At 37.2% G+C, this 12,892-nt stretch overlaps 1 long non-coding RNA gene across 1 annotated transcript; it reads left to right on the top strand.

Moving 5' to 3' along the window:
* The first annotated feature begins 5,054 nt into the window (after positions 1 to 5,054).
* LOC116447450 lies at positions 5,055 to 12,640 on the top strand. Its single transcript, XR_004241574.1, has 4 exons — positions 5,055 to 5,168; positions 5,836 to 5,885; positions 8,447 to 8,537; positions 10,491 to 12,640. It is a non-coding gene; the product is annotated as an uncharacterized LOC116447450 (long non-coding RNA).
* The last annotated feature ends 252 nt before the right edge of the window (positions 12,641 to 12,892 follow it).

A 12,892-nucleotide genomic window follows, 5' to 3' on the forward strand; every position in this document is an offset into this window, starting at 1 on the left:
GTATTTAGTAACTACTTTATAATGAGGCTCTATCAATTTAAAAGGGATTGTCTTTAGTTAAAATCTGGTGTATATTTTTAGCCATTCATATTTCTGTTGAAAGGAAGGACAGTAGAGTTTGGGGCATGGTGATTACTTAGCCACCTTTATAGAAAGCTTTAAAATGCTATTTAACTGCAAGCATACACAAAGCAGGGCTGGGGTCAGAGGCCAGAGTACATGTGGGGACGATTGTGTACACAAATATGAGACCACAGAAGTACTTGGTAGTGGTAGTGGACCTATCCAAACTTACATGCTCCTCTTCACATAATTGCGAAATCTAAGTTCACAGCTGAGCATTGGTAAGGGGAGAAACAAATACTGGTGCTTTTAATCTGGCCATCCATTTTTCTAGTAAATTCGCTCCCATGTGTTTACATGTGGATAATAAGAAAGTTCTAATTAGAGGGCACGGCACCTTTTGTCTTTTCATAAAAATCATGTTATGTATGGAAAAACTGCAAAATAACTATTTTTATCTCTGCTAGCAGACCTGTGTGCCACTTCTGCTGAGTTCATAGAATGACCCCAAACATTTTTCTGTAAATACATTTTAAATTGGGAGAGGAGTTAAAGAAAGTTTTCAGAAAGAATTAAACTCCTAATTATAAGGGACTGGCAGATGTTTTTCATCTAGTTTCACCTTTCCAAAGGTTATTTTCTGAAGAGAATGTATATATTAAGATGGTGCTATATGAAGAAGCTTATTTTTCTTTTCCTACAAATTGCTCCCTCCCTCCAAATTTGGTTTTATAACTGTAGCCACAATTATTTTTTTAACATGGATCTTCAAACCCCCATTATAAGTTTCTTTGTGCATCAAACTGTTCAAAATACAATATACTTACAAAAATCAAAAATTCATTTCATAACTGAGATGTTACAACTGGTTGGGAGCATATTTACCTGATCATTTAGATATTGACAAAAAGCCTTACTATGGTACATGATATGTGTGTGTCTTCTAAAAAACTCAGTTGTGTTGAGGTTTGGGTAACAAGTATTGTTCATAATATCTGCCTCTGCACCTCAGAAAATGGATTTTTCCAAATAGGACAATGTTGGAGGATGTAAGGACAGAAAAGTGTCTTGTGAGGTTGTGTCTACCTAACTTACAGGTTTGAAAATTCCCAGGGTATTAATATACATTTTATCTTCTAGAATGTTTATGCACTCTCTGAACTCTCAAAATAATATATCAAATGCCCAAGGCTCAACAGGCCCTGGTCTACATGAATACTAGCTAGAATTTTCTAAAACTACTTTCATTAAAATTAAATGGTGACTTCTTCTTTTACACTGATGGGTCTATGACTAATGGCTCTGAAACTCATGTCACAAATAAATGAATGGCCCTTCAACTATTTCACATGTACTTACAGACAGGCAAATGTGATATATTGCATCCACAGACATCTCAATGAACATAATCATGATATCACAATATATCATGTTACACTTGTATATGTTCGGGTCACATAATTTACCATCAGCAGTGTGAGGTTTAACAGGGTTGAATTATATGGATGCTGCATAGAACACTTTGGATGCATTATGCTGATGCTTTGGACTTTAAAATGTTAATATTGCAAATGAAAGGTACACTTTGTGTATCATAAATCTGAGTGTCTATTCTTCCTGTGTACTCAATAAATACACTTCTCATCAACTTTTAATTATGCTGTTTGCATTATTCTGTCCTGAAGAGGATAACACTCTGTAAATCATCCACTTCTAATGTACACTGCAGCATAAGTTTAGTTAATTAAACCATATATTTTATTAGTACTTGCACTTCCATCTTGTAAAACTGCTGGGAAAAAAAATAGAGAGAGGTTTTTATTTATTACAGCTGAGTTTAAGATGGCATTACAGAAGTTTAGCAGGGTTAGATGTGTGTATTGCTGTTGCCTGTAGCTTACTCACAAATATGCAGTCTCAGAAACTTGCTGTCTACCTCTTGCTATGAAAGTGGGCAAGTTTATGAACATGTTGATGTTTGTTGATGTTCCCACAGAACCACTTCAATGTGTTTAATGGTTGGCATAATCAGAACTGAACCAAGTATATGCTTGTCCGTTTGGGGAATTTGTTATGTTAACTTAACAATTTGTTATGTTAACTCACCAAAGAGAGTTCCCTTGTAATGAAATTCATGGTAAGTGGAATTAGGAGATCCATTTTATTCTTCTTACCTTTAAGTTTACACTTTTTTGTTGGACCCAGTTTTTCAAAGCACAGCTTTCAGCAGCAGAGCCATTTTATGGTTCAATGTAGGTAGTCAGTCATCCCACGGGATGCCATGACGCGTGAAAAACATTAATAAGATACCGTGTGACAAATAGCATGAGAAGTGTAAACACTTCCCATAGCAGCTCTAACTCCCTGGGGATTAAAGCCATCTTTGGGTAGAGTCCCTAGTATTTTCTGTTCAGATGAAATCAACAAATAAATAACTTAATTTGAACTTTAAGATACAAGTGCCCAGAGAAAGAATTTGTTTTGAGACTATTTCTGATTGACATAAAGACACTATCATACTGACAAAGATGATTCTGAACTAAATTCCTTGAAGGACTCAGTCTTTAACATCCCAGCTCGGATGCCCAAATAAAATTTTCTCAGAGGGATTCTATCTGCAGAATGGTTTGAAATTAAATATATAGTCAGGATTCTCATCATTAAAGCCAAGTAATTTGTTCTACCTATAGAATCTAGAGCTATATACTGTGCTCAGTCAGAAGTGCAACACTGCTGAGTAAGAGGGAGTGTTACATTTTACTCTGTAAATGTTCTTTTCCAGATTTCAGTAGAGTAGTAAGAAAAAAGTCTCAATAAAATGGCAACCTCTTAGCATTAAATTACAATAGTTTTAATTGGAAGAAAAAATTAATAAAATGTAAAAAGACCTCTCAGAAAACAGCAAACCCAAGAGCATAGTGTTTAAGAAAGTTTTTAGTGTGGTGTAGAAGTCAAATCATTATAATTGAGCTTATGGATTATTTTTCTCACTCTACATTTGAGGCTGTCCTTTAACATGATTTCAGGAGCACTGATTACATACAAAGTGGGAGATAGAAGTTAAAAAGTAATCCTTTTCTTAAAAGTGAGAAGGAAAGGACTGAGCAATTTTCAGACCTGGGTAATCAGGACTAAGGGATCAAGTGTGAGAAATTACTTAAAATATGTTCATTTTGAGCGCTCCTGCCCTGCAGATTGAGGGAGTAGAGATGTTTCTGCTGTATAAATATAAAACCACAGTCTCGTTAATAGAGTCCTCTTACATTTAGCAGAAATAACTAGGTCTTGACTCACACATGATGTAATTAATACTCCTAATTTATTTGCACTTGAATTTGACAAGGACTTTGGTATTAAGATTTCCATCTGTGTTTCTTGACCACTGTCTGTATTGTCATGTAGGATGCTTTCAATTAAGAATTAAACCAAGTGAAAAAGGCTTCTTTTCCATTTGTAATTTTACAGAACTATGTCCTTAAAAAAAAAAAAAAAAAAAAGCAACACCTGCAAAAGAAGTGGGACTTGAGGAGGCTTATTCCTTGGTATTACTTCATAGTTGATACTGTTTTTTTAGGTCAGCCTTTTTTTATTTTTTCCTCTAAGTTTGACTTTCATACATATTAAAAGAGGCTAGATTAAATTAGTGTAAGGTATACCATGACAGGGAGCATTTCTGCTCACTTTTTTCTCTTTTGACACAACTGCCTCAACACCCTTTGTTACGTGGTAAGCCATGGCCTGGCCCCACTAGTTAAAACACAGAGACAGTAGCAGGGTTTGTTTGAATTTCTGCACAAAAATGTGTATTTTTACTTCATACGGTGTCATAAACAAATAACGACACAAAAGGAAGGGGAAAACTATAGCTGTTAGCCAGCAAAAGCACTTAGAAAACTCATGAGTTTTAGGGTGGCTTTTAAGTGCATACAAGGAACTGCAACACCCTAGGAATATGGACAGGATTGGTTCAGTCTAAAAGAGTATAGAAAGGACTTTTTCTTAAGAGCAAAGAAAGCTTCTTTCTTTCTTTGCTACTAGTGAGGCAGTTAAGAACCCCATATACTTTTTATGCCCCTCAGGGCAACTGTGTTTTATTGATAGAATGGACTCTGTGCTGTGGCTAACATCAGCCTGGCCTGTAGCTCTGCATCAGCATGCCTGGCTTTAAACCCAAACAGCAGTGCTGCAACTTGCTGCAGACTGTGACATTTACTCACATTATTATCACCAGCCAGAGAGGGGTACGGGAGGGAGGATCTGCTCTTTCTGTGGCTCTGTGCACTGTGCCCCAGAGGCAGCCACTGCCTCTGTAATGGATGCCAGCTGGCCAGGGCTGCGTGGGGAAGTTCTCCAGTGCCAGAGCACCTCCAGCTTTGGTTCTGTGTGTAGGGCTGGAATGAGGGGCCAGCGATCCCCAAGCATAGGTTTCAGGCTGAAGTAAGCTGATATTTGGAGACAAACCTCTGCAGAGCAGCCCCACTTCCTTTCTCTCATCAATATTTACCAGTTCCGTTCCATCTTCAGGGGTGTTTCCAATATGTTTTAAATATATTTTCCTTCTACAGACTGCAATTATTTGAAATGCTTCAAGAAAAATGATTTCTTTCATAAAGTGACTGGGATGACTTGAAATGCCAGAGTTTTGCTCAGAGTGATGACAGCCAGCAAGCTCGGCTGGGACTGTGCTTGGGCCACGGAGAGGGCTCAGCAAGCTCTGCAATCACTGCTTGCAGGGAGCACCAGGCTTCATTCTGAACACAAAGGCTCAGGGTTACCACTTAAACACTGAGGCTTTCTCTCTGTCGTGCCTACACATGCATATGAGCACATTCATTATTTGTATCACCAGAACTGGGATTTGGGGAGCTGAGGAAAGTGAAACTGAGGAGTTAAATCCTAATGGGGATTGCAGGGCCTCAGCTGGAAAATCTCCACAAGCTTGGAGCAATCAAATGCAGCTGAGGCCAATTTAAAACAAAACAAAACAACATCAACAAAAATCTATCTGTTCTCCTGGCAGGGGGATTTGCAGAGCTGTTGCTGAACAATAGGTCTCAGGGTATAAAAGACTTGCTCGGAAGTTACCCCCTTTTAAGCACGTTAAGGTATGTGGTGGGTAGGGTGTCTGCATGTGTGAGCAAAAGCCGGGTGTTTGCTTGAATAAGAAACCCAAAAATAAACATGTAACAGTAGAGAAGTCTTTCACTGTTTAAGCAGAGTGCCATCTGATATTTCATACAGTGGTTATTTTCTGTCCCTGCCATTAAACCTGAAGGACGAGTGAGAAAAGAACCTCTGTCTTTTTTTCCCCCCCAAAATACGTATTTTCTCTGACCAGTAAAGCGTTGCTGTTTCATATTAGGTTTGTTCAGAATGTTGAAATTCAGATTTTTTTTTTTCAAATTTGCTAATTAAACTTTCTTATAAATTTTGCAAGTATCCCAGAATTGCATTTAGTAGCTTTCTTATGAGTAGTTGCTGTATTTAGGATTTGACATTTGGTAGGTTGAAACCAGTTGTGTAAATCCATGGATGTGTGCTTTTTTTTCTATTAACTATATCTACAGAACTAGCACATTTATATAAATATTTATGGCTAAGTGCCTTTTAATCCTCAGTGCTATACTTATTTAAAGTTTGCCATTTCTGCTTGCACTACTGTCAGTAGACTGATTTGTTAGATTTATGTAAAGTGTGTAGTAAATCTTAACACTAAATTTTAACTACTCCTTTCAGCAGTTTAAAAAAGTGTCAACCTTTTTTTTTTTGCAGGGGAGAGACTTGGATTTTTTGCATTTGCTTCGCTTTTTCTCTTCTTCCAGGTAGGATACGATAAGTCTCGAGTGATTATATTACCAATTGTATCACATCATCTTTCACTGACTTAAAATGCCCTGCATATATCTTGTGTCATTGCAGAAGAGAATTCAAATTTGAATATCATGGTAATTGTACTCTACAGAAATCTACATTCCTGATAAAATTAATATGACAATTTGTATTCTATCTCTTTCTATTTTTGTTTGTTTGCCTTTGGTTGAAGGAAAACCTCGTGCTATATTCATTCAAAGCTTTCCGAAGCTTTGTTTTTCCTTAGAAGATGTCCTAGATTTTATTCTTTAATGTTGTTCCTGATTTATTGAATGTCCATGTTTCCCTGGATAGTACCATCTTTTGAGTTATACATCATCGGAGTGACTCATTCCGATGATGTATTGCATTAATACATCATCAAAGCGCCTTGCTCTGCTGTTGCGCTAATGATATGTTAGTATAATACATCATCAGAGTGAACTGCACTGATGATGTATTACTTAGATGGTGATGGCATTCTGTGAAGAAAAGGTTGAGGAGCAGGTTCAATACAGTCACAGGAGAAAAATTAGTCAATACAGAGTATAACTGTTTCTCCAGTAGTGATGCTGATGCTAAATTAGCACCATAGCCCCTGATCTGTACCCTTGCAGAAACACTGAGACATGCATTATCCCCGAAAGAGGAATGAATTCAGAACACTCAGCTAAAGGATTTTACAGATGAGAGGAGAGGTGTAACCGTACATATCACTGGAAAGCTAAAGGTTATATATATAGCTATAATTACTGGCTACCGAGAGATCAGATGAATCAAACAGGGCCAAAATAAGACCAAAGTCTAGGCATGTTCAGTAGCTGCCTCTCTGGTGGAGAATGTGACACACAGGGAGATGGAGATATAAGGGCTATAAATATGCTGTCTGAATTAAAACAGCTGCCACTTAGAAACCCCCATCAGGGATATTAAAATATTCTGAGGCATGTAGGAAGGCTATGCTATAGTACTTTTTTTTTTGTAACTTTAAATTATGTACTTTTTCAGTTGTGCTGTGTCACAGGCAGAACACCAGGGTCTCAGTGCTGTGTGCTCTCTCATGAGCTACAGGTGTAACAGACAAATTTCTAAGCGTGCACAGCTGATACACATAGAAATTAAAAAGTGTTAGATCTTTCAGTGTTCAAGTTGCTTTAAATTGTGTTTTTCAGTGACTGGAAGGACGAAATTGTGTATGTCCATGTATGGCTGCAAATCCTGCAAAATCAGACTTATATTATGCTGATATATTTGTAAAAGTGACATTTTATATGCCACACGTAATTTCTTTTACTTGTACTTATCTTTCTCTTGGATTGATCTCGGGAAGGAGGTTCCAGAGCAGCTCCCTTCTGAGTTCACTTTCCAGGAAGGTGGAGGTGAAAATAGTGTTAAAATGAAACCTGTCAAGCTTGTAGAGAAGAGAGAGATGGTATTATTCCCAGATTTATTTATTTAATACAAGGCAGGGGCTGTGACATACAGGTTTCTATACAAGAACAAAACATAATAAAAGGGTTGTGGCATGGTGTTCATGTCCCCACAGACCTTGCTTTCCCACCTTCTCTCTCATTCTGTTAACTCCTAATTCCCTTCATTTTTTTCAGCTGTTTCACAGCTAGTGCAAGGTGCACTTCATGCTCCACCATTGTACGTGCCCCTGCATTCCTGCCCTGCACCTGCACAGCCTGGGTGGGCTTTTCTCTGGGATGTGAGGGAGCATGCGAGGCTATGGCTCCGGGCACCCTTTGCAGGAGGGTCTGTGCACAGCTTGCTGCTGTTCTCCTTGTCCCAGAACTGTACTTTGGCTGGACTGGCAACTCCCAGTCTGGGTAACTTTCATCTCTGAAACGGGGGGAGAAATTCCTTTGTAATCATAGATTCCCCTCTACCATCACACAGGTGATTCCCACACTCAGCATTGCCATCATAGTCTCCTTGATGCCAGACCAAAAAAAAAAAAAAAAACCCAAAAAGCAGCTAACACTGTTTTGTGCACCCAGTCAGTTTGAAGAGCAGTGATGAGATGAGGGTAGTGCCACTGAGGTGCAGCAGTGTCAGGCTGTGCCTTCTGGCAGCAGGAAGGGCACACTCTTGGCTGTCTCAGCAGCCTCCTTACAAAACTCTGGGAGGATTCCTACTCTTGGCTGTTTCATGCTCTCTTATATAAGCTTCCAAACCAGTCCCTCTTCCATTGCTCTCCTGATCATCCATCTTGTACAACTTGCAGAAAGACAGAGTGAGAGTGGTTTAAGATACGCTTTTGTTCTCTCTCTGTGTCTTTTCCTTTTATTCCCCCTTTCCTTTTCTTCTATTCCATTTATTTCCCCCTTCCATTCCAGCTCTTCCTTTGTAGAGGTGATTGCTTTAAACTTGAATTATGTGGTCAAGATACACTTTAGATATAAATTAGCTTTGAAAATAAAACATATTGTACCTGTTCTTAAAAAATCACAATGCTTTGTGGCAATATTCCCAAGATATTTATCAATGCCGCAAGTAATTGTTTCTCATTATTTTCAAATATTGCTAGACTCTGCTCTACGGAACTGAAATCGCACTGTCAAGCTTTTATTTGGAAATGAATACTTCAGAGCTACTCAATATTTCTATCACTATTGCAGGTATTTTCATAACAGCTCTCTCTTGTGATCCTTTAGTGTCTCTTTATAAGAAACAGAAAATTAGACAAGATTTTAAAAAGAAAATCAGGAAATTAGTGAACTTATTTTTTGTGCATGCATTTCTGATACTACTTTTAGAAAAAATAAATGTGATGCTGTTCAAATAAATGCAGAAGAAACATTCTAAAACTTATTTTTTCAGTAATACTTTCAGCATTCAGATTTAGTATCTGATTTGCCATTTTCCATTTGTGGATTGGCACTAAAGTCAGATGATATTGCAAACATTAAGGCTTATGTAGAAAATTGCAGATGTCATGAAAAGTAACCAGGTTCCCCCTAGATATGTATAAAATATTACTTCCGTATCCTAATTAGTGGTAATGACTTTTAATAATGCAAGAGCTAGGATGTACCTTTTGGGTCTGGACAAACTAAGCCGTAGTTTTTAATGTGGCTCATACATGTGTTTTGTTTCAACTAAGACAATCTGCCATAACACAGGACAAAACAAGATGTTCTAATTTTCTATAAATAAAGCTTGCTTTGGTTAAGATAGAAACTGCCAATTGCAGAAATACACACGTTGTTGGTAATTTATAAACAATAAACACTTCTTTTGGCAGGCTTCCACGCAGTTCCTTTCTGCTCGAGGTCTAAACTGTGAATGAGAAATGATGTGAAAGTTACAAATGGAATGGCTGAGGGACCTGGCAGCGTTTGAAGTGATACTGGTGCCAATCCAAATCCATGCTAGAGTCCGTTAGGATAGGCCAGTTCAAAGATGTAATACAACTTACTGGAAGTGGCTATATCAATGAAATGTCAAGTGAAATATATATAGTACTCTAATTGCCATGTGGTAATGACAGAATATTGCTGAGGCTTTTCTCATTCCTGCCTTTCATATTATGGTGGAGATGCAGATAAGCAGTTACTTGTGCATCTGGATTTCAAAATGGTTGAAAACTTCGGTTAACTTTATATTTATAAGGGTGATGTTGGATAAAATGAACCTTTTTGGGGAAAAGTGTGGAGAGATTTGGCATCAGACGAGCCATAACTGGCAAATTGTTGAATACTCATTGCTTTGAACATGAAAATAGCCCTTTTGTATCAATTTGCTTTCCATCTCCAGTCTCCTCTGCCATGCCTTATTACAGCTGTGGCTTGGGATCACCTCTGGAGTTGTTTTCCTTCTTCTCCTCCTCATCCCGATCTAGCACGAAGCGGGTACACTACTTAAATGGGTGCTCCAGGCTGACTCATGTCACGTGAACATCATGCTCAGGCTTTTATGTGAGCAATGGACTGGTTTTATTGTGGCCAGTAATCCAAACACTTATTTCTTCCCACTTCTTCAGGGTGGGAAGGTGCTAAAACTTCAGGCTTTTCTAATTGTCTGAGAATCAGTCAGATTTGGGTGGGAAAACCTTCTTTTTAAAAATGTTTATACTTCTGTCGAGTGGTCAGCAGGTTACTGCTCTCATAGTAATCTACACTGTTAGAGCTCTGCTCTAACAGGAACCAGTGTTTTCAGATTTTCCTGAGCTGGTTGGGATTAAGCAGGCTCTAGCATTTCCTTCCCTAGTCCAAGAGTTATCCTAGATAAATTTCCTACAGCCCACTGCTACAACACAGTGACCTGTTTTTTTGACACTTCACAAAACATGTTTGTCTCATCAGAAAACACTGTTTAGTGAAGTTTATATATTTAGTTAATTCCTTTGAAGTGTTGATTTTCAGTGAATTAAGAATCTGAACATTATTTCTGTTCATTTGCGGTTTACCATCTCTACGCAGAACCAGTGCCCCTTTCCGATGCAGTGTCTGCTACTCTTCCACATCTGTAACTTAACCTCCTCTTGCTGTATAATTTATATACTGAAATTGTAATTCTCCATTGATCCAAAATCAAAAAGCCCATTGATTTCTGTCATTCTGCTTTTTCAGAAATGGTTTGTTACGCTGACTACAGGCCTGCGCTGAAGCTCACGGAAGTCAATGGATGTCTTTCAGCTAACTCTTAACAAGCACTGGGTCAAACTCTAAAATGCAGCTCTTTCTACAAAAAAAAAAACAACAGCAGGACTTTTTCAGATCATCAGTAGAGGAGTGTTGTAGGCAGAAGACCAAATCTGTGTGCATGCGTGCATTCTCCCTCAGGGATGTTCCCTTAGAATTGCAGACAGCAGAATAATAAATCAATTATCTGATTAAAACAAAAATAATTAATATGCAATTATGACAGATGTCAGGCCAATTAATATGTAAATATTCATAAACTACCTGACAAATTGCACATATGCGAGAAGAAATCTTTAAATATGAACACCCCACTGTGTTTGTTGAACATAAGGGCAGGATGTTTCTAATTTGGCTGGGGAAAATAGCAACATGTATTTCAAAATAATTTTGTTTTCGTTTATCAAATACACATTCCCAAGAGTGAACAATGAGCTGTGATCTGTATAAACAAATAAAGTCTTTATGTGTCTCAGCACTCCAAAACTTAAAATGTTTGCTTAAAATTGGCAGAACTAATATCAATCCAAGTCATTCAAGCTATGATAACATTAAAAAGAATGTATACTTGTTAAGAAGCTGCAGTTCTTCACCAAGCTATCAGGTTTAACTAATTAATGGCTCCTTAATAATTAACGTAGGTTAATTGGTATATCCCCATCAATCATTAATTTTTTGATTCATTGGTCACTTTGTCAATTCAATGCATGTTAACCATCCACAACCAGATTTACACTTCAGCCACTTTTAAGGTAACCTACACAAATTAATTTCTTTTCTGGGTTAATTATTAGTTAATTCCCTTGGTAATTATTCACTAGTTTAATTATGTTTTACCTTGCATTCATTATCTAGTCTTCAGTTAATAATTGTATAAACTATTTTCTCTGTTAATTTTTAACTAGACATCCCTTATTAACCATTAAATAACCCCATCACTAGCATATATGTTCCCAGCTTTAGTTTACCCGTGTATGGATTTCATCACCATGTGGCAGTAAATCATCCCTGCATTTGACAACTTTGTTAAATTTAATAGGCCAATGTCTGAGCTGGACTAAATTGTGTCTCTTTTACTAAGGCCCAACCTGCTGTCAGAATGAAAGTGCTACTCATGAGTGGGTCATACTCATTTTTTGATCAAAACATGGACATAGTCATTTCTATGACTCTTTATTTCTTTGAGACATCCAAGACTGAAGGTTTCCCCAGCTTTGTCATAGTTGCAAAGGAGACTTCAGACCTCTGGCTAGTAAGTTGAAAAAGAGGATTTTTTTTTTTTCAGAGATAACTTCCTTAAGAGTATGTGGCAAGACAGATGAATAAGAGGAACATTGTGGAATCTCGAGGGCAAAAGAGTTTAAGGACAACTATCAGGAATTTTTTTCAATATAGCAGAAGGGTAACTCTCAACGGTAATTAAATCCTTTTTTCTCCTAATTTAGCAAATTTCATGATTGCATGGCTGGAGACCCATCCTGCTTTGCAACATACTGGTGACAATTTCTTCATCTGCACACTGTGGATCTTGCATAAACAGATATAGCTAGAATTGGATACGGTTTCTCTATTAAAACTTTTCTCTGGCAACATAATCTTCTTTAAAACAGTAGCTATCAAAATATAACTTTTACTCTGCAGTAGATATAGGCCATACAAAGAAGTAGTACACGTGCCCATAGAGAGAAGGTAAGTGCTAGACCCCTGTGAGGCACCTGCTCTTCTGAAGCAATCAGTTTGATTGGTGCAATATGAAATGCTTTGCTATTTTTACATTGCTCTATTTTTCTTTAATAATTTTCCACTCGACAACTGCTTTCCCACATTATTTTCAAATTTCTTGTAGAAAAGGATGTTGAAATTGTCTTTTCTCTATAGGGATGGATGACTTCCTAACAGTGACATTGCAGAGTCATTGTGGTTTCAAAACACTGGTATTTATATTGAAATTAAAATTTGGGGTTTTTTTTTTTCTTCTTTTTTGACCAAAATAATATGTTTCCCGTGAGGTAAATTAAGAAGAAAAAGACTAAGATACTTGCTTTCAGAGCTGGTGACTGATATGAGAACACAGAATGCAGCAGAAAATAAATAGGAGCATTTTATATGTTAATTGCTTGAAAATTTATTCTTTTAAATTTGTTTGTTTTATTTGTGTATTTTAATATTGTCTCTACTGAATTTTCATGGAAAATATAAGAATTCCTATTACTTGCCAGGAATTTCATCTATTTTTACATATATTTAAATAAATATTCAAAATATAAAAATAAAAGTTCATCTATAGACATTAGAGTGAGACAGAACTAAAACTAAACCCAGAAATGTCT

This window comes from Corvus moneduloides, chromosome 8, assembly GCF_009650955.1.
Source record: "Corvus moneduloides isolate bCorMon1 chromosome 8, bCorMon1.pri, whole genome shotgun sequence".
NCBI classification, from domain to species: Eukaryota; Metazoa; Chordata; class Aves; order Passeriformes; family Corvidae; genus Corvus; species Corvus moneduloides.